The 20,662-nt window shown below is 46.5% G+C and overlaps 1 protein-coding gene across 4 annotated transcripts in view; it reads right to left on the bottom strand.

Moving 5' to 3' along the window:
- ELMOD1 (ELMO domain containing 1) overlaps positions 1-20,662 on the bottom strand; it is a 521,431-nt gene that overhangs the window by 370,592 nt on the left and 130,177 nt on the right. For 2 of the 4 annotated variants that reach the window (XM_085621499.1, XM_085621502.1), the window contains exon 1: positions 17,534-17,694. The exons of the other annotated variants lie outside the window; for them this stretch is intronic. The gene's annotated coding sequence lies outside the window, so the exon portion shown is untranslated. Of the gene's footprint in view, positions 1-17,533; positions 17,695-20,662 lie in introns of those variants that run through there. 4 annotated transcript variants of the gene reach the window in all.

Here is a 20,662-nt window from a genome sequence, read left to right as displayed (position 1 = left end):
GGACTTGCATTTCCCACCAAGGTTCCACAGGTCTAACAAAAATAACTGCAGCAATTAAATTGAAATGACTGCTTGTAGCAGGTACAGGAAAATAGGATTCTAGAAATATTATGAATCAACAAACCCCTAGACAAAATCTTAGGAAGTGATGGAGAAACTCAAGAATGACAACATCGCATACCACATATATGCCGATGACACTCAGCTATATGTAAAAATTGCTCCCATGGAGGATATCACCCGACTGTGACACACTAACAAAAAACACAGAACTGCCTATCATGAAATACCCTCAGATTAAACTCCCTGAAAACGTAATTCCTTCCCATCTCACCACCCAACAGCACCACCCCCATGTCAGAATGGATCAGCCAGCTAGACTCCCTCAATTGCAAACCAGCCATCGTTGAAACCACCAAATCCCTTGGAATAACCTTGGACAATTAACATGCAAGCATACATGAGCATATCCACTAGTATTGCGGCCCACCATCTCCACACATTCAAGAAGGTGAAACCATTCATCACGCCCACAGAATTGAAGACCGCAGTACAGTCACTCGTTGTATCCAGACTGGACTATGGGAGTGTGACCCTTGACGGGCTTACTGAATTCATGAACAGCTCAATTTAAGGCAACTCTTAACGCGCAGCAAGATTGATAACAGGAACACGATGCTTCAACCAGATCACGCCACAGCTCAAGACTCTTCTCGGGCTTCCTTTCGAGGCCAGGATCCAGTTAAAAATTGTAAAAGCTAACACTATCAAGAGGTAGTTGCTCCCTTAGGAGTGCCGAGTACCTATGGCTTGAACCCCCGAGATTCAGACAGTTAAAAACCTACTCTCTTACTTTCTCAGGGTGGACTACAAGAACATGGAACTCTGTCCCACCTGAGATCCAACAAACCCTTCGACCATAACCTTAAAATAAAAGGTTAAAAGAAGATTGCTATTTGACAGTTTCCTCCCGTAAGGACCAAGATCAGCTTCATACCCTTGGACTATAACGAAGGAGGTTTCACACTCACAAACAAGCGTCATTAGATATTATTGGTCGACAAACTTTGCTAGAGACCACTTCTGTTGATATACTTTATCACAGGGTTATATTTAATCTGTAATGTGTGGGCTGCTTTGTACAGCGCTCTGAAGCCCTAGGGTAATGTTTGCACCATATATATCTCTTTAAATAAAATAAATACATATGTACTCTTAAATCAGATGCAGAAAACAGAGGGGGTTGGCCCAGGCATGCACGCTACTTCTCACCGCTGTTGTTGTTTTAAAGAAAATAGTTACATAGCTAAAATAGACAAAAGGGGGCTACGCAGATGGATGAGCCACAGTAGACATCTGGCAGGAGCACACACAAGAAGTCCATCATCTATGCACAGTTGCTAGAGACTATATAACATGTGGCTTGTGACCAGAGGTGCCTTTGTTTTGAATGTGTTTCACAGATGAACAGTGTTTGTGGAGGTGTCTCAGTGCAATAAGTGAATAGGACATCTGGTTTGGCATGATTAGGGCCTGGCATTGCCTCTGGGCCAGACAGCCATGGGCACCTATCTCAAACAAGCACTGACAATACCAGTAGGTATGGCTTTAATGTACCGCACCCTGCACTCTAACAGATACATCACTCACCCTGCGCTCACATGGGCAGACTCTAAAATTTGATATACTGGGAATAAGAGCTAGAACCAGGAAAGAGAGTATGGCTGCTCTGGTGCCACAGAACAAGATTACATGAGAAGGTGAAGAACCACGTGAGATGGTCGTAAGGCTTAAGTTGCGAGGTGAAATGCTCAGAATAAGTGCAAACAAAGATCTTGTGCACCATGCAAAGTGTTTTAAACAAGGTCTGTTTAATTACTGATAACCAGTGAAGAAAGACCTACTTTAATTTACCAGAAGCACTCCTATAATACAGACATAATGAGATAGATGCCTGAATCGCATTTCAACTCAGAAGCAGAGTAGAATTTTCTCCAAGCATTTCATAAAGGAATAAAATGTACCAGTGTTCTTGTTGTCTTGCAGACAGAATGTGAAATAGGCATTGATAGTTACAACACAGTTTTTGGTGATAATATCAGAATCTGGGAGTGGGCTGAGAGCAGGTAACTACCAACTGGAGGTACAGGCCTAAGGATGATTCTCCAGAACCAATAGTTCTGTTTTTTCTACATTCAGCTTCAAAAGGTTATTAGTCGTCAAACTGCAACTGAAACAATACATTCCTGCAGTTTAAGCTGAAAGTCTGCGTTGCTACCACTTGAATTAAATAGTAATAATTTATTTTAAAAAGAAAAAGTACTTCCATTCATGCATGACTAAATACTAAACATACAATTACAAATGTGCACAATAAAGACAAATTCCACCTGAACTTGTAATTTATTTCACAAGGTCTCTTAGTGTTGCAAAATGCATAGCCCCTTCCTATGATGTTTATCAAGGAGTTCAGAACTGGAAGGTTTTCTATTGAGGTTGTCACACAGTCCAGTGCTTAGTTTGTAAAATATGAAGTGGCAGGGCTCTGACCAGTAGGCCACTGCAGCTTGCACCACCCACCGCCCTTGTCATCGCTGCCAAAACAACTACTAACCATCTCTCTCGCATGTAAATGCGACAGTTCAGATTATTCCAGGTCCCCAAAGCTAAAGGAAAGGCTGGGGAGGCAGTAATTAGCAATTTTAATGTATATTGTATTCCTAAACAACCGTTCTTCTGCTCATCTCTAAATTAGATGAGCAGCGCCACCATGTGGTAGACTGTTCTAGGCAAGGTGTTGACAGTTAGGTGCCGGTGCCGAGCACCAGAAACAAATTAAGTGCCTGTGCTGAGCAGCGGAAACCCCCGGCTCAAATTAAGCACTGTTGTCACAGAGTTTTCAATATAAAACCCTTTCTTCTTGCTTTTTTCAGAGTGTAGAATGTAAACCATCTTCAGGTGATGGAACCAACCCACTGGAAGGTAGCAGCTGTAATACCACACATAAAGATTTTTAGAGAAAGGCCAGCTGTTAGTAATTGGGACTCTAGTTGGCAGAGGTTTGCACCCTGTCCAAGTAGGTACCACAATCCTAGTCAGGGAAAGCTAGATACACACCTTAAATTAACCTGTGCTCACCCTCTGGTAGCTTGGCACAGAGCAGGCAGGCTTAAATTAAGAGACAATGTGTAAAGTATTTGTGCAACACACACAGAAACACACACAGTAACACAATTAAAACACTATAAAAGACTCCACATAGGTTTAGAAATATAGAGAATATTTATCTGAATAAAACAAGACCAAAATGACAAAACTCCAATCAGTGGAAGTTGAGATATGCATTTTTACAGAATAAATGCAAAAACAGTGCTTAGAAGTCATTAGCGCTAAATGCTTACTTGAGGTTGCCAGGGACCGGGGTAAACCCAAAGTTCAGGCCAACCGCAACGGAGGGTAGGCCAGCTACAGGACCCACGCAGGGTCCGCTGAAAAAGTACCTTTGATGTAGCAAAGCATCGACGATGAAGGCACAATGCGTAAATTTATTCCATGCAGTTGGATCACTGTCTGGTCGCTGAGCTCCATTGAGATGCATTCAGTGTGTCGCTGTTGGGCAGCGCAGGCTGTCAAACCACTGTCTACGAACAGCTTCCGCATCGGTGTCAAACGGCGATGCGTCAGTTCCGACCGGTGCACGGGTGATGATGCGTCGTTTTTATAGAAAACCAGCTGCAGAACCCACTTCTGAGACCAAGAACTGGAGGGGCCCCTCAGGCAAGGGTAGGACTCACAGATGGCAGAACCCAGCAACACCAGCATGATTACAGTAAGTATTTTGTGTCCTTGAGACTTCAGAAAACAGACGGCAAACCAGCAAGCCATTTGAGTCACTCTGGGTTCAAGTGAGAAGGGTCTAGTCATTGTTCTCAGCAGGGCAGAAATTAGCAGGCAGCAGTGCAGCTCAGCAAAGTAGAGAAGCAGTTCCTCAAAACAGTCGATCAAGGCAAAAAGGCAATCCTTACAGCACAGCAGTCTTTACTTCAGCAGAGTTCTTTCCAGGTCCAGTAGTGTACTGTCTTGGTATAGTTGGAGCCCCCAGTACTTATACTCAAATGTGCCTTTGATGTGGGGGTGACTTCAAAGCAGTTCCTAGAAGTGCACAGGTCCCCTTTCATCACATCCCTGTCTGCCAGGCCATCTGTGGAGGGTAATCAGACCTTTGCCCTGGAAATATTTAAGAAGAAGGGCCTTTGGGGTCAGGGCACACCTCCAGAGAAATGTAACAAATGGTTCAGGTTTGTAGTGGGCGAGGTTGCTCCCCTGACAAGAGCTGGCTCAAAGGGTCAGAAGAAACCATCTGCCCTGTGGTTTTTAGAGGAGCTCAAGGAGCTCCAAAGGCAGTGTAGGAGACAGGAGCGGAGATAGAGACTGGCTCCTGAGCTGGAAGAGAGAATCAAACTCAGGGAGCTCTCTCTTAAATACAAAAGCACGATCAAAGAAGCAAAATCAGTATACTTCTCCCATCGGGTACACAAGAACTTTTCAATACAGTGTGCACTGTTATGTCACCTCCGATGCATCAGGTGGTTGAAAACTCACAAGCTTTCTGCAATAAGGTGGCAGAGTTCTTCAACGATAAGATCATGAAGATCTATGCAGATTTCCCAGTTTCCATGGACGGCCCCGTTGATTTTGGAATACTGTCACCTTGCTGCGAGGATGGCGTGACTTCAGAATGACTTAACCCCAGTTGTTTAGCCAGGTTCTCCCCGCTGCCTGTGCCTAAAATCAAGACCCTCTTAGGTGGCACCACCTCTGGTTCACCGGGCGATCCTTGTCCGCCCAGCGTCCTACAACTGGTTCCAGACCTTATGGCAGAGGCCATGGAGAAGATCTACTCTGAGGTCCTGGAGTCCGGGGTGTACTGACAGGGCTGGAAGGAGGCAGTAGTCATCCCTCTGATGAAGAAGCCTGACGGAGACTCCAGCAATCTGTAAAAAGGTGTGCCCGATCTCTTTATTGCCTGCTCCTTTGAAGATATTGGAGAAGCATTTAAACCAGGAATTAACCAACTATCTCCTAGATTAAGAACTCCTGGACCCTTCTCAGAACGAGTTCAGGGGGAATCATAGCACTGAATAAGCACTTATAGCTTTTGTGGATTCCATTCGCAGGCAAGTAGACCAGGGAGGTGTGGCTATCCTGGTTTTGCTAGACCTGTCAGGAGCCTTTGATAACATTACTCCATCATTGCTGGTGCAAAGGTTGCAGCAAGACCTGGCTGAAGGACGTGGCCCTTAGGTTGTTGGAGTCCTTCCTGTGTGATAGAACGATCACAGTGATTTGCAGAGACTTCAGAGCATCACCCTTTCAGCTACCCTGTGGAGTTCCCCAAGGGTCTTTCCTAAGCTCAACCCTATTTAATTTGTTTGTCGCTCCTCTGGCAAAACTGGTGCGTTCTTTTGGTTGCTAGGTATTGTCCTAAGCGGATGACACTCAGATCATCCTCTCCATCTCCGATGACTGGGAAGAGGTGGTGGACAGGTTTAAGGCTTGTATGCTGGCGTTCAGCAGGTCGATGAGGGAGAACTGGCTCAAAATGAATGGGGAGAAAACTGCGATTGTGGCGTTCAGACAGCATAACTCAATCTGGACCAACCGTTGGTGGCCAGAAACATGTGGAACCTTACCCACTCCAGCGGCGGTGGCAAAACACCTGGGTGTGATTTTTGATAACATCTTGACTTTTGACACCCAAGTTAATAGAACAGTGAGCTCCTGCTTCTAGATAATTGGGATCTTGAAGAAAATAATGCCTTTTCTTCTGAAAGAGCTCAGGGTGTCAGTGGTCATTGCACTTATCACCTCTCGCTTAAACTACGGTAATGCCTTGTATCTAAATGCCAACCAATACTCATTAAATAAGCTCCAAATCATTCAGAATGCGGCTGCATGCTTGGTCCAGGGAATATCTAAACACTCCTCTGTCAGGGAAGGTTTGAGATTCCTTCATTGGCTGCCAGTAGAGAAGCGGGTGTCCTTTAAACCTCTTTGCTTGATGCACAAAGGTCTCCACTCCCAGGGGTTGAGTTTCCTCAGGACAGCCTTGAATTGATATGGACCAAGGAGGGTTCTGAGATCAGCTGGACGATATAAAGTGGTTGGTTCCTCAGTGCAAGAAAGTCAGGTGGGGGCAAAGTACTTTAACAATGGTGGCTGCCAGGCTGTGGAAATCCCTTCCTGAACAAATCAGGAGCCTAAGCTTGCACCTCATGTTCGATAAGCAAGTTAAAATGTGGCTTTTTGCGGATTAGTCCTTCCTTTTAGTGGTTGGATTGCTGAGGTTTTTTCTGCTTTGTGCTGTCCCTGCTCACACAGTTCTAATCCGCTGACAGCACTTTCAGGCCTTCTAGTCTAATGCACTTTAGAAATGCTACAAATACAAATTTGTGTGGGGCACAGTACACTGTCTATTCAGATGTAAGTGTTAGTTCCCACTCCCCCTTCCTGCCCAGGAAGGCTATTAGAATGTAGATGAATGCAGATGAGTCCTCTGCCACACCCACCCTTTCCCATTGTTTATGGTAGTCTAGAGAGAATGCACAAAGTGTAGCTGTCACCCAGCCCAGACATGTATTTGAGGAAGGATGCATGGCACATACAGCAGTAAGAGCAGAAAAATGTCCACTTTCCTGTCATGTAAGTGGTGCACCTTTGTCAATGCGGCAGACTCCTCTGCTGGCTAACAGTACTCTGTTGTCGTCCGGCCAGTGGGTTTGCACCTAGCCTATTTAGGTATCCCCATTCTGCTGGCATTGTCCTAGTGGCAGTTTGCTGATGGAGTGTGTCCCTGGTCAAGAGGAGACTGGTAAGTACAACTTGTTAATGTGTCAATACACATATATGTTGTGTTTTCTACCCAAAACATATGATGTTAATTTGTTATGCCACTTTTTGTTACATATTGCAGGCCGCGCAAACAACTTACACACACTATTGTATGCAGACCCACAGCCACCACAAGCACAACACATGCAAGCACCACAACAACAATTTTTTGAGCACTTTTCTGCAATGCACCACACAAAAAGGGACCTACGTTGGCAGGTGATTTCCGTCCTCTCAACAACCCCCAGGGGAGGCAACATCAATCAAATTCTGAAAAAGGAAAAATTGAAGAGGATACTTCAACTGAACTCAGTGAACTCTGGATTCAACAGGATGGAGGACTTGACTTCCCTACTTTAACACCTGCTGCATTAAGACTATGCCTGCTATCCCTATGCGAATTAGGACTGCGGTGTTTTAGAAAGGCTTTCCTTTTTCTTGATGCATTTTTTCTTTCAATCATTCAACCAGATGAATGTGACAGACCGCTTTACCTAGTAACTTCCTCTTTTTTTATTATGCCATCAACTAATGAGGCGAACCCAATGTGATTTGTATCTAAACCTGTTCTCTGGGTCGTCTATTAAGAAAGCTTTGCTATACACAGGTGTGTCACTCTTCCGAGCACCGAGCACAGGCACTTTTGCACCTCACTACACATTGTGATTTATTGTTGGATCTATATTTCTAAATATATACAATCAATTAATCATAAAAAATAATTACTAATACATTTCCAAGACATTAAAGTGTTATTAGGGACATTGTTTTCTCTTCTTTCATTTGAAACACCAGGTCTCTAGTGATCATAGGGTTTCCCTTGTTATTAGTATAAGCATTTATAAGGTAAGACACTGTACTACCAGTGTTTTTTTAAAATATAAACGAGGGATTAAAAAGTTTACATTCGTAACATTAGTGTAACCGCAGGTGGAAGACATTTTCATAACGATTGCTTTCTATTTTGCAACTTTATGGGCAAAAAAAATAAAAAAATAGGACTACATTTTTAAAGAAAGCATCAAACATTCTGATTAACTGTCGGGCTCTTTAAAACTGTCCCCTAACAACGCAGAAACTTTATTCAAACACAACTTCATTTTTCCCATTGTTGCTAATCACCCAAACTTTATTTTTGTCACCAAAGTGAGCGATTTTGGTGAGCAGCTGAAATACAAGATAACATCATCATGGCCAGTGTCTGGGGGAAATTGGATGTATAACTGTTGAATCTCCATTTGGTTTGTCATGTCGAGTTTTAAAGGCTCCATCTTATGTATTGCATTTACCTCTGGAGCAGTATATGTCAGATCTGAATTCTGTAGGCCACTTCCGGGGCATGGAGTCCAATTCCAAAGGCCTATTGTGGGGTATGATGCCTGACTCCGATACCCTCATCTCTATCCCATATTAGCTGGTGATTTCTTGTGAAGGAGTATTATGAGCATACAAATTATTATATCATTAAAAAAAGATATATTCTCCCTCCTTCAGCCATGAAGGACATATAGTCACCCTGTAAGAGCTTAATTTGAGCCAATGGTTTGCGGTGCTTGGCACTGGCACTTAATTGTCAACACCGGAGCTTGTGACAGTCTGCCATAAAGTGGCGCGTTCTTGCTAATTTAGAGATGGTCATATCAACAGCTAATTATCAATTCAATATCATTTAAAAATTACTATTACCTGCTGCCCAATCATTCTTATAGCTTTGGGGACCTGAAATAGTCTGCATTGTCGCACTTGTATCAGTGTGATGGTTAGTAGCTGTGTTGTTACTATCATTAGCAGCATAGCAGGGGCAAAGTGTGATGCAAGCTGCAGTGACCTCCTAACAAAAGCCCTCATATCTATTTGTTCTACAAATTAAGCCCTGCTTGTATACCACTCAACTGCCTTTCGGCTAGGTTTGTAATATAGAAATACCACATACATCCCCTGCACTCGCACTTTCCCTCTCCCCCATCCATCAATCCAAATTACCCCAGATACAAAGAAACTTTTATTATTGAGCACTGAATGAAGCATCTAATGTTTCCCATTACCTCCTGCCTTCTACCTCGTCCCAGGCCTCATTTTGATGATGCGGTTACACCTTCCCCAGGCACCGCTTGACTAAGCAAGAAAACTCCACATCCATAGAATAGATTACATAATCTTCCCTTTTTTTCTTCCCTCTAACCGGGAGCTACAATGAGCGGGAGGCCGCCTGACTCCCTGTTTTTTCTGTTTTCCTAAACAAACAGAACCACGGATCCTGGCTGGGCCAGGCCCTTTTGGCACACTCTGGGTACTAGGACTCCCAAGGACCTCCTTATGTAGTTCCAACATTCATTTTTGCAGCAGGGCTAAATAGCCAGGTGGGTATGATAAGACACTTTTAATAATGCGGTGTAGCAGGGCTCACTGCAACTCTCTCAAGCCTTTGTTTTGAGAGGGCTTTCTCTGAGTCCCCAGCCCCTGGTAAGTATGGCAGAAGCGGGCCTCCCTGTGCCTGAGCGAGGTACAGGCCGTTTATGAAGGGTGTGTTTAGCTGCAAGGAGGCGGGCAGCCCTTCCTGCCTCGATGTTTTTAGCACCTGGCTCTTAGTAAGTTTGTAAGTATGGCAGGAGCCTGGCTTTCTGCATCTAAGGCAAGAATACAGGCTTCTTGTGTGTGGGGCGCAGAATCTAGCCACTAGGAAGCAGCCCTTCTATTCTTGATACTTTGAGTGCCCAGCTTTGGAGAATAAAAAAAAAACCACACAAAAAAACCGATGGATTCAGGCCCAGATCTCTGTACTGGGGTGAATGTATGACATCGTTCTGCATTCTGTCCATCTTGTCGTTTTTGCATTTGTCACCCCGAGTGGGACGAGTATGCCCAGACGTGGGTCTTGTGCTCTCCATACCACTGGAATCAAGCTATCCTGGCTGATGAGGGGTGAAACCCTGAAACCGGTCCTAGGATGCTTGTTTCCAGTCCAGGGAGGACCTGGCTTGGCAGTTGGGCTGGACTGTTCCCATGAGGCACAGGGCCAAGACTGATTTGCATATGGCTGGGTTCAAAGTGGAATGGCATGGTGAGCAAAAAAACGATGGATTTAGGCCCAGATCCCTGTACTGGGGTGAATGTATGACATTGTTCTGCATTCTGTCCATCAACTGTTGTTTTTGCATTTGTCACCCCGAGTGGGACGGGTATGCCCAGATGTGGGTCCTGTGCTCTTCATGCCACTGGAATCAAGCTATCCTGGCTAAAGAGGGGTGAAACCTCGAAACCGGTCCTAGGATGCTTGTTTCCAGTCCAGGGAGGACCTGGCTTGGCAGTTCGGGCTGGACTGTTCCCATGGGGCACAGGGTCAAGACTGATTTGCATATGGCTGGGTTCAAACTGGAATGGCATGGTGAGCAAAAAAAAAAAAGAAAAAAAACGATGGATTTAGGCCCAGATCTCTGTACTGGGGGGTATGTATGACATTGTTCTACATTCTGTCCATCAACTGTTATTTTTGCCGCTTTGGAAACCAGCGTTGGTACCCAGCTTTGATCAGTGTTGCAAGGTAGGTTCCTTGGACATTGAAACCGGGTGGCATTGGAATGTCCTGCCTTGGAGTCAAAGATAGGGTTCTCCCAGTTGTAGCTATCGGCAATATACAGTGGTGGTGCAGGGGGGAGGGGGAGGTACTAATTCTGCCCTTTGATACCCATCAAAGGGCAGAATGAGTTCATAAAATTGGTTCAATTAAAAATGGAGCCCTTGCAGTGAATCATTCTGCTGATATCTCAATGGAGAATGGAAGTCAGGCATGGACACATAACAATTCATCCACACAATCAGTAGTTCTAAAGTCTGGCAGTTTCAGGCCCTGCCTTTTCGTCTCAACTCAGCCCCAAGAATATTTACCAGGCGCCGCTCCCTAGTAGTTTATATTCATAATTCGGGACTCATACTGCACCCATACCTGGATTGTGGCTAATCCAGTCTCCATCTGCAGAAAGGGAATCTCAGGACAGTCAAAGTCTATCAGCTTCTTGTGCTACACAGATTTCTTATCAACTGCAAAAAGTGCCATTTTATACCATCTTAACTTCTGAAATTCATCAGAGCCAGGTTCTATACATCAGAGAGATTAGTTTACGAACTGATACTGGCAAAACTAAGACTTCAACTATCCAGTCTTCTATGCCCAGCACAGGGCTCTAGCTAGGAACTGACTTCAGTACAGGGAGGCATGGAAAGGCCCACATTTTAGGGGCTATCATTAGGCAAAGTTAACATTTAGTGGGGATCTGACCAATAGTTTCTATTTTATATCTTTTACTTTAGGAATCAGGGGCATATGTATAATAGTACAACAGGTACAGTGGCCCTGCGGTAAATCGGCCAATTGCACACCAATTAGTGGCTATTAATGGCTATTTTTAAATATCAAACCTGGGGAGACAGGCCTAATTTCCTTCCTTCATGCATTAGTGCCCCTGGTACCCTTGCTACTCCACTGGTAGGTATCCTGTATATTTGTGGTTCCGTGCTTTCGCTTGCATTTTGGCCCTCTGGTCATACATCTTTTCCAGTATTGGACTGCTTCCTCTTCAGAACTAGCACAGAGCAATTCCAGTATTTTCTTCAATCAAAGTCAATGGTGGTTGAATCCTGCAAACATCAAGAGAGGATTTCCTTTGTCCCTTCCTCCTCCTCCCAGTTTATCACTAGAAATGCCAGCATGATAGTCTAGGAATCAACAATGGGGTCCTTTTCAGCTCAAACAAGGGTGCCTCAATCAGATCTAGGCTGCTCCTCTAATTTGAGAAAGGTGGCAGCAGTCCTAAAAGACGTTCCATGATTCGCCCCGCTGAATTCAGGTCAGGCCATTTTAATTCATATAACACATTAATCAAGACCTAAGTAAAAAATCAAGAATGGGTTGACTTCTGTAGTTCACTTAGGTCTCCAAATCTGCTTTTTGTCAGAAACACATCTTTTTAAGCCTGCCAGCCTGTGATATTCAGGGAATTCCGACGGTGAGAGCAGATTGCTTAAGCAAGATCTTACCTCCCTCTTACAATTTCAACGTATCTGTTCCAGTTTTTCTACAGATTTGCAGGAGGTTCAGTACTCCAATAGTAGATTTCTTTGCCAGCTCTCACAATGCTCTTCTTCCATGTTACTTCTCCCGGACTCCAGAGTTGGGTGCACAGGAGCGGATGATTTACCCTCTCCTGGGTCTCCCCTTCTCTTGTACGCCTTCCACCCAATCACTCTGATTCCCAGGTTGTTGGCTCCCCTCCAGAAATAAAGGGCAGATTTGATCCTGACTGTCGCATGATGGCCCCAGATGGCTTTGTTCCCCTTGCTGAGACAAATGGCTTAACCTCTTGAGTGGATTCGCCCTTTAGACCCTTGTCCATCTGTCTGTCTGTCTAGAAGCTGAAAGGAAGGATCTCCAACACCTGGGTCTTTCATCTACTTTTGCAACATTCATTCAAGAATCTAGTTGTCATTTTATCAGATGATCTCATATGACCATGCCTAGACTTCTTTTTCCTTCTAGTGTTTAGGCAGATCTTTAGATCCCTGATTTCACTTAGGTGTGTCAGTTTCCTCCTTACACCTTTGGAGTTCATTGGGCAGCAATAGAGATAGTTCGAGCACCTCGGAGGCAAGGGCTTCTTTCTAATATGGAACACCTGGCAGATCAGCTCCTGAAAGATTTCTCTCTTCAGCTTGCTCCTCTTTGACCAGTTGCGTGTACCCTCTTGGAATTCACCCTTGGTTCTCAAACCACTACAATGTCCTCCTTTTGAGCCTTTAGAAAATGTTACGGTAAAATATCTGTTCTTCAAAATTTTCTTCCTTGTGGCTATTTCGACAGCACGCATGTTGGATGAGTTGGGATAGTTGTCTATTGGACTTTCATGTCTGTATTGGTTTCCTTGACAGGTTGGATCTTAATTTGGATCCCAGTTTTCTTTCCAAAGTAGCCTGTCTTTCCATACAGACCAAGAGAGTGTTCCTCCTTCTTTTTTCCCTGCTCTCTTCTTGGCCGAGTTAGGAGCATGGCATTTTCTGGGTGTCGCCAGGGCAGTGAAGATCGTTCTCTCTCATTGAGCTAAATACTGAGGGGCATATTATCAAGGACGGCGTTAAAAATGATCCCCAGTTTAGCAGCAGAAAACTGCTGCTAAAACGGCGATAATGGGCTTGATAATATGCCCTTGAGAATTCCAATAGAAGCCCATGTTCTGGTGTGAACCTGGGCTTCTATTGGAATTCTCCAGGGCATATTATCAAGCCCATTATGGCCACTTTAGCGGCAGTTTTCTGCCACTAAACCGGCGATAATTTTAACGCCGTCCTTGATAAGATGCCCCAGAGTGTGTTACAGTCTCTTGGTCATCTTTGGTCCTTTTAAACGGTTGTAAGCCTTCTACTTCCGCTTTAAAATGATGGATTAAAGCAGTTATGTCTCTGGCTTATGAATCTAATGGAGCCAGAATCTGTTCCGGGTGGCCACTGGCGGAACAGCAGAGTCTTGGCAGAAGCAGAAGGTTCTTCTACTACAGACATTCATTGGGCAGCCACCGGGCAGTCCCTTCAGCTTTTGTGGAGCACTACTGTTTGGATTTAATGAATCAGAAATCTTTTAATTTTGAGGGCGAAGTTCTGAAAGGAAGCATTTCTTTGGAATTGGGGTTTTACTTCAGGTGACACTGGTATGTCCTCATTAACGTTAAGATTGGGATAAGGTAGGGATGAGAAATTAATATTCATTTCTCTTTGCTTTTGGATGCCAAGACATTATGCAGCCTCCTTCCCCTTTTGACTCCAGGTTAAAGGGTGGAGCCTGGGAGGATAAAAGGGAGGTTACTGGAGGTACTTCATGGATGAAGGGTTTCCAAGCTCAGACGCCTGGTGCCTTGGGCAGGTGTGACCACGTCATTAAAGTAAGTACTGAGACAGGGAAGGTAATTGGAATAATGAAAATGACGCGTAAGTAAAAGTTCCCCTTTCTGTTTACTGTGGGACCGGGACTCCCAGTAGGTTGTCACACTGTCACATTGTACCAATGCCCCGCAGACACCTGTCATTTAAGGAGAACAGTCTTTTATGACTGGTGCAGATTCAAACGTAAATAGGTAACTGCCCATCCACATTAAGAGACCAGATCGCCTTTGCACTGATAAACAAAAGGCTTTACAAAAAGTTGTCTGAAAGCAACAAGAACCTAAACCAGAAAAGTACTTTGCAAACATGAATGTCTCAGGAACAGACTGTATTTGCCTCTCCTCCTCATACATGTGCGGATGACCATACATTCAATGAGGATAATAGCAGACTTCTTGGCTACATTTAAGCTTTTAGGGCTGATATTGGATGATTCCACTTTTAGGGCGGATATAGGGCAACTGCACCGTAGTTCACTTTCCTCCTCATTCGAATATCTAAGGGTAAGCATGTTTCTAAATCTGTGTTGTGTTCTAAAGTTACTTTGTGCGAGACACATTTTACCTCTCTGGCCCTAAAAAACAATGCTTATATTTGCATTGTCCACAACTGCCCTAAAGGGGATCCCCAGCCTGAGTCGCTATTTTTTCTGGGTGTGTCTCTCAGCGCACAAGCTGCAAGCCCTCCTTACTCCACCAAAACTGTCTGTACTCACAGCCTGCTTCATTTACAGTCTGATGCACAGGAACCCCTCTATTAGGCACCTACATGGACAACAGACAGATTTTGTTTAAAAAATAATGAGTTTGCCAGGACACCCCCTCCAGACAAACTCGACAGCTAGAGGGTGATCTCATCTGCTGTAATCAGGCAAAACTAAATACATCTTTGACTGGCAATGTAACCATTGAATGCCTTTTTTCACTGCTGCATTTGTATGTTACACTGGTACTAATAAGGCAAAATCTTTCCAGTGTAAAATGCCAAAATAATAAAGTGTCAAAAATATACTGCATTCCGTTGCAGCCTTTTTTTGCTGCATAATATAGTCAACCCTGCGGCGTAATTTTGTCTTCTTTTGCTGCATAATTCCAGTGGCCCTAAAGCAGGCAGCACATCTTAAAAGTGCTTGTGCATGAAGCAGAGAGAATGTGAAGTTTGCAAACTTAGTTTGGTGTGCGTGCAAATCCTGCATTGCCAATCGCTGGTGAGTTGCACTCCTACTTCTGAAACAAGGCAAATGGAGGTACCAATGGGTGAGGCGGACTGGCCTCAAGGGCAGGGCCAGCTATAGAACTGGTGGTGCCCTGTGCAACAATGTTTGTTGGTGCCCCCCAATGACCACCTCCGCCACGGATTCCCTCAATTCCACCCTTTAACAGTGCCCCTCAAATCTCCATAACCGCACTCTTTCTCAGATGCATTTAATTTGATTTACAGTGCCACTCATACCAGTGTAGGGTTTTAGAACATTTTACATCACACACTACACAGAGACAATCAATTATACATGTGTAAATCACTTTTTCATAAGACAAATTAGCCTAATTTCAATGGGAGTGGCGATATTTTGGTTTCAGGAAGCGTACACCTACAAAAAAAGTAGTTAGTTCCCTTTGGTACCAGGGACTACCACAGTAAAGGTTTCATTGTGAGACCAAAAACATATTTCTACTTTTAGCCACTGTTTATTTTTTATATTCGTCGGGGGGCCTAGCAAGATCCTCAGGAATAAAGGTATACATAAACCAGTACAAAACAAGCATTGACAAAGCCAAAGGACTGGCTGCCAACACCAGATTCTGTTAACTTTGCCAGTATGTGTTGCCGATGAAGAGGCCTTGTCTTTCCCTTTCCTTCTAATTCACTTTCGGGGGGAACTGGTTCTGCTGAGGAAGCGGGGGCAGGGGTAGTTCATATTAGCACCCATCCTCTTTCATCCACTCCAGCTCCTGGCACAAGCTGAGATCGCGGCCTACTTGCAGATCTCGCGGGACTGCCGGGACGGGAGCCGTGAATACTAATAATCCGTCTGGGACGTGCCTACCTCCTGCTGGCCATCCGTCCCTCTGCGTGAAGAGTGAGGGCACAGAGGACTGAGCGCTGAGCAGGGACAACGCGTGGGGCAGACCGAGGCATGAGAGCAAAACAAACCAGACCCGCTTTAAATACAAGCTCGAAAACTGAAAAATAACGACCCATTCGAGTCGATGCCCTGCCCTAAACATCATTCTCACTCGGAGCAACGCAGCTAAGGGTTCGATGTGCTCACTTGAAATGTGCGCATTTTTACATTTTCAAAGTACAGCGCTCTCTGTACTTACAGGTTCCATAATCCCAACAATAACACAGAAGCAGCGGGGACACAGAAGCCACCAGAGACCCGCAGCCCTCCCTTCCTCACACATTGAAGAGCACACGCGCCCCGAGAAACACAATTCATCACAGTTATTAATTACACGGCGGCTCCGGGTCCCCGCAGCAGTGTAAGGCGTGTAGGACATATCTGGGGCAGGAGCGCGGGTGAACAGCGAAACAGAGAAGAGAAATTGTGCTGGGTAATTAAAAATGCAGCCTGAAACCAAAAGCCAGCTTTAAACAATTCATGACGTTAGAAAGAAGTTCGAAGACGCCAAGCAAGCGCCGTTGTTCAAAACCTCTCCACGCCCCCAGTGCAGCAATGCAGTGATGCCGACCATAATCTCTACAACAGCAGGTGCAGCGTTTCTTTATTCCCCCCCCAACCTCCATTCACCCCGGGCCCCCCCTCCAGCGCTCACTGCCAGGGCTTTGTTCCTGGGTGTCATTACAGTACAGACAGCCCCATTCCTCACCTGCGTGCATTGTGTTGCATATTTATATAGCGCGAACTCGACCCGAAGGTATTGGAGCGCTTTACATAGCACCGTATTTACATTACACATTCAGGGGTGCAGGGTTTTGGATACAGACGAACAGGGACCAGGGGGCGATATGAGGGCTGAGGAGCCTGTCAGAGTGACAGTGTGTGGTGCTCATGGTGGGTATGAAAAGGATGGGTGTGGGTGTGGGGGGGGGGGGCGTGAGAGGCTCAGGTACGGGAGAAGGGTTTGAGGGGGTTATATGCGGGGGTCTCAGGTGAAGAATGCAGCTGTGCAGTGCCGAGTAGCACCAGCATGCAGGAGGCAGGGGCTCAGTGTAGGTGTTCGGAAGAGGAGGCGTGCAGCGATGCAGCATGGTGCACGCAGGAGTGTGAGGTAGTGATGGAGGAGCAGTAGGAGCTGTGCTGGGGAGCAGGGTGGCGTGTGCTGGGGAGCAGGGTGGCGTGTGCAGGGGAGCACGGTGCAGCGTGCATGGAAGCCGCGGGGGGATTACAGCAGCTGTACACAGTGAAGAATGGGTGTCTGCCTCTGGACTGTGATGGGCACACACGCCACCGAGTGTCAGTCTGTCCTACTTGCTGCTGCCACCCCTTCAGTTACCCCCTGGCGGTGCCCAGAGTATACCCCCATCATTTATCCACTGTCAGAAGAGCCGGGGTTCTGCACCTGCCCCGATGGCGCCACAGAACACCAGGAGGCGCGCGCAGCCTCTGGCGCAGACCGAGACAGGATCTGTCGTGGCTTAGACCCCAGGCTGCGGGTTCCATCACCTATGACAGCGCCAGGGTTCACTGGCGGGTGGTGGGGACTGGTGTGCCACAATAACCCTCCCCGGCCCTGCCCCATCCTCTCACCGTGTTGTTATGCTGGGGGATTACGGTCCCATGGAGACAGGCTTCCCGCTGCCGCTCTCCGCCCCTCTCATCAGCGAGAGCCCCGTGCCTGCTGCCTGCATCCAGGCGTAGGTGTCTGCTCACCTGCCGCCTTCTCGCTGCTCGCTCTCTCCCTCTACCGTTCACTCACTGGTCCCTCCCACTACCCTATGGTCTCCCTCCCTCCTCTATTTCCCCCGTATCTCTCTGGTGCCTATCATCACTATTCTCTCCTCGTCTGTATTTACGTTTCTCTCTCGCTTCACGTCTGCTTCTCTCACTTTCCACTTCTCTCGCTCTCTCTCCTCGTCTCTTCCTCTGTTCTCCCAACCCCTTCCCTCACCACACCATACCCTCTCTCTTCTTTTTTCTACCTGCACCTCGCGTTTTCTCTACAACATTTCCTTCCCATATCTCACCTTCTGTTTCTCCCTCTGCCATCATCTGTTTCCAAGCTCTTGCTTTCGTCCATTTCGTCACTCTCTGTAGCCTTGTGCCAATATAGGCAACTCACCCCCCAACATGGAGACATAGCATGCACAGCAATAAATAACCACATGAGACTTGTTTGTGAGAAAACATATTGCTGCAGGTTTATTTCATACAAAATTATGCCAACGTGATGGGTTAACTGACCGCCTGATGCCAACTGCACCGTGGCCAACCCAATTGGTGCTCACTTTTTACTGGGGATTATCCCCCTCACATACCATGGAACACCAGTCCATCGTTATACTCACGCCTTTTTATGGGCGGAGCGTGTCCAGGCAAGTCCCCAGTTGTTCAGGCTTACAACCGCCCGAAGGACTAGCAGGGCGCTGTCGTTTTCCTCCAGGGTGCTGCTGTAAAGACTCCTGGGGTTGCTTGGCATATGCACCCCTACTGTGCTCCTGAAGAGGTACGCCTATGTACCATTCAGCCTCGGGATCACCCTGTAACTCCGCCACAGCACCAGATGTGGCAGCCGTCACATCCTGAGCCCCCCACCAGGGCAGCCAACTAACTTACAACCTGCTGTCTCTAAGGCTTCACCCAGGTCCAGCAAGAACAGGCCCATGCCCACCTGGGACAGGTTAACCCCGTCATCCTCCAAATACCCTGTGGCGTTGGCATGTAAAAGCCCATGTCTGATGAAGCCAAAACCCCCCTTCTCTGTGAACTTGCGCATGGCGCTGTTTACCCTTCTGCGTGATAGTTCAATGGCCTACCCCAACCTGGCCCCATGCCAGACCCTCCTCGGAGTGATCTCTGACCACCACAACTCACAGTGATCCATGCGGTTACTGATCTCACCCAAAGAGGCCTTCATAGCCTGGAGAAGTGCCCTTCTGCCCATGCATGTCAAGTCATTGCCCCCAAGGTAAATGACCAAACTGTCAGGGGTTGGCGTGCCACCCGTTAGTTTCTCTTGCAGCTTACGAAGCAAGCTGTGCCATCGCATGCCTGGGAACCCCAGCCAAACTATCTGGGTGATGGAGAAGCCATGCCTCCACCTCCTGGCTTCTGCCCATTGCGGCACCCTAGCGATGCCTGAATGGCCGATCACCTGCACTTAGACTCCTGGTGAAATAAAGAAATGTGAAGTTGCCAACACCTTTTAATTAACAACTACAGTACACCTCGGGCAATCACATAACACAAATTCAAATCACAAACTTTTGTATTCCTACTAACACTATGCATCCTACTAACACTGCAAGCTCATCTAATCTGTCAAGACCACTGTTCTACATGCCACGACCCTTTTACTCCTTTACAACCTGTGGGCGAATGTATCGCTTGTAACACTGAGACTCCCACTGCCCCACCTTCTTGATGCTGTCAGGTGGCCAACCTGCTCTAAAAGCTGAAGTGGCCGCTCCTATCCGGGAAGAATGGCTGGAGAAGCGCCTCTCTGGGCCATAGCTACCTGACCTCTCTAAGCAGGCCCTCATGACCTGGTCTACTTGGAATTTTGTGAGAGGCTTGCAATCAGCGTGTATTAACAATTGCCCTCCCGTGTTGGGGCGTAGGCCTAAGTAATCAGCAACCATGCCCACAGGGCAGTACCTCTTGTCCCCCAGGGGTTGTAGCAAGAGAACCTTCCCCTGCCCTGCTTGGTCAGTATTTGATTTTTTTTTTTCACCAATATTCTTAAGGTGTTACCTAATATTTGTATGTCCTGTCTGCCTATAGCATCCCCAGACTCATCAGACCTGGACCTAGCCACCAACTCACTTATTCTGAATGCCCGAAGAATGCCAAGCTAAAGGCCGCAGCGAAGAGAGAGGCTTCAAAAGGAGAGAGGGTAGCCCCATGCACTTCGTCTATCATACCCTGAAGCGTGAAGAACTCGATGGGTGACCGTGAGTCTGGAGCACGAGTCTCCCCTCTTGCCCATCCTTTAAGTGCTGCCCTGATTGAGAATGCCCTGGCAGGATCGTGTTGCCCCCTAATTTTGGCATGGTGGCTTACAGCTGCTAGGTGGCCTGTGGTCCAAGGGTGACTCGCCCTGGTCCTTGGCCCACAAGACAATAGTCGAGTAATCAGAATTGTAATTGCCACCTACAGCTAGCAAGAAATATGTTGGCTTTTCTTCACTTTCCTTTAGGCTGGGCATTATCCAGGTCAAAGTCCTCCCCAGAAGTGATTGTGATAACTCCTTGTTTGTGGAGGGCCTATGGCCTGGCTACAGCGGGCTTAAAATTGAGTGGGTGACGAGGACGATTGAAATGGTGGACAGTTTTTGTTAAAGCTCGAGAATTGCCCCCAACTATCCTACTATGATCCTTCTTTTATTTCTTTTTTCCAAGACTCCAGTAGGGCAACGTACCTTACAGCACTGCTCTACGGATTCCTGAAGACCCTCTGACATATGGCCTTGTGCCTGGATCGACTGTTCATGTTCCATGTCCTGGTAGCAGCATGGCACTCGGTCACTGATGGGGTGCAGGTCAGATCATGAGTCGCAGTGCTGGAATTTGAGGAGCAGCTGCATGAGGCAAGCTGGCCCACACTACATTCTGCAAACCCATCTGCACCCCTCCGTCGCAGCTGAGGAGAAGCCGTGGAGTACCACAGGGCGATGCCAGGAGCACCGAGGACTTCAAGACCGCAGCAGGGTGCCCTGAG

Source organism: Triturus cristatus, chromosome 8, assembly GCF_964204655.1.
Source record: "Triturus cristatus chromosome 8, aTriCri1.1, whole genome shotgun sequence".
Lineage (NCBI taxonomy): Eukaryota > Metazoa > Chordata > Amphibia > Caudata > Salamandridae > Triturus > Triturus cristatus.
This window is presented reverse-complemented; position numbering and strand designations above follow the sequence as displayed.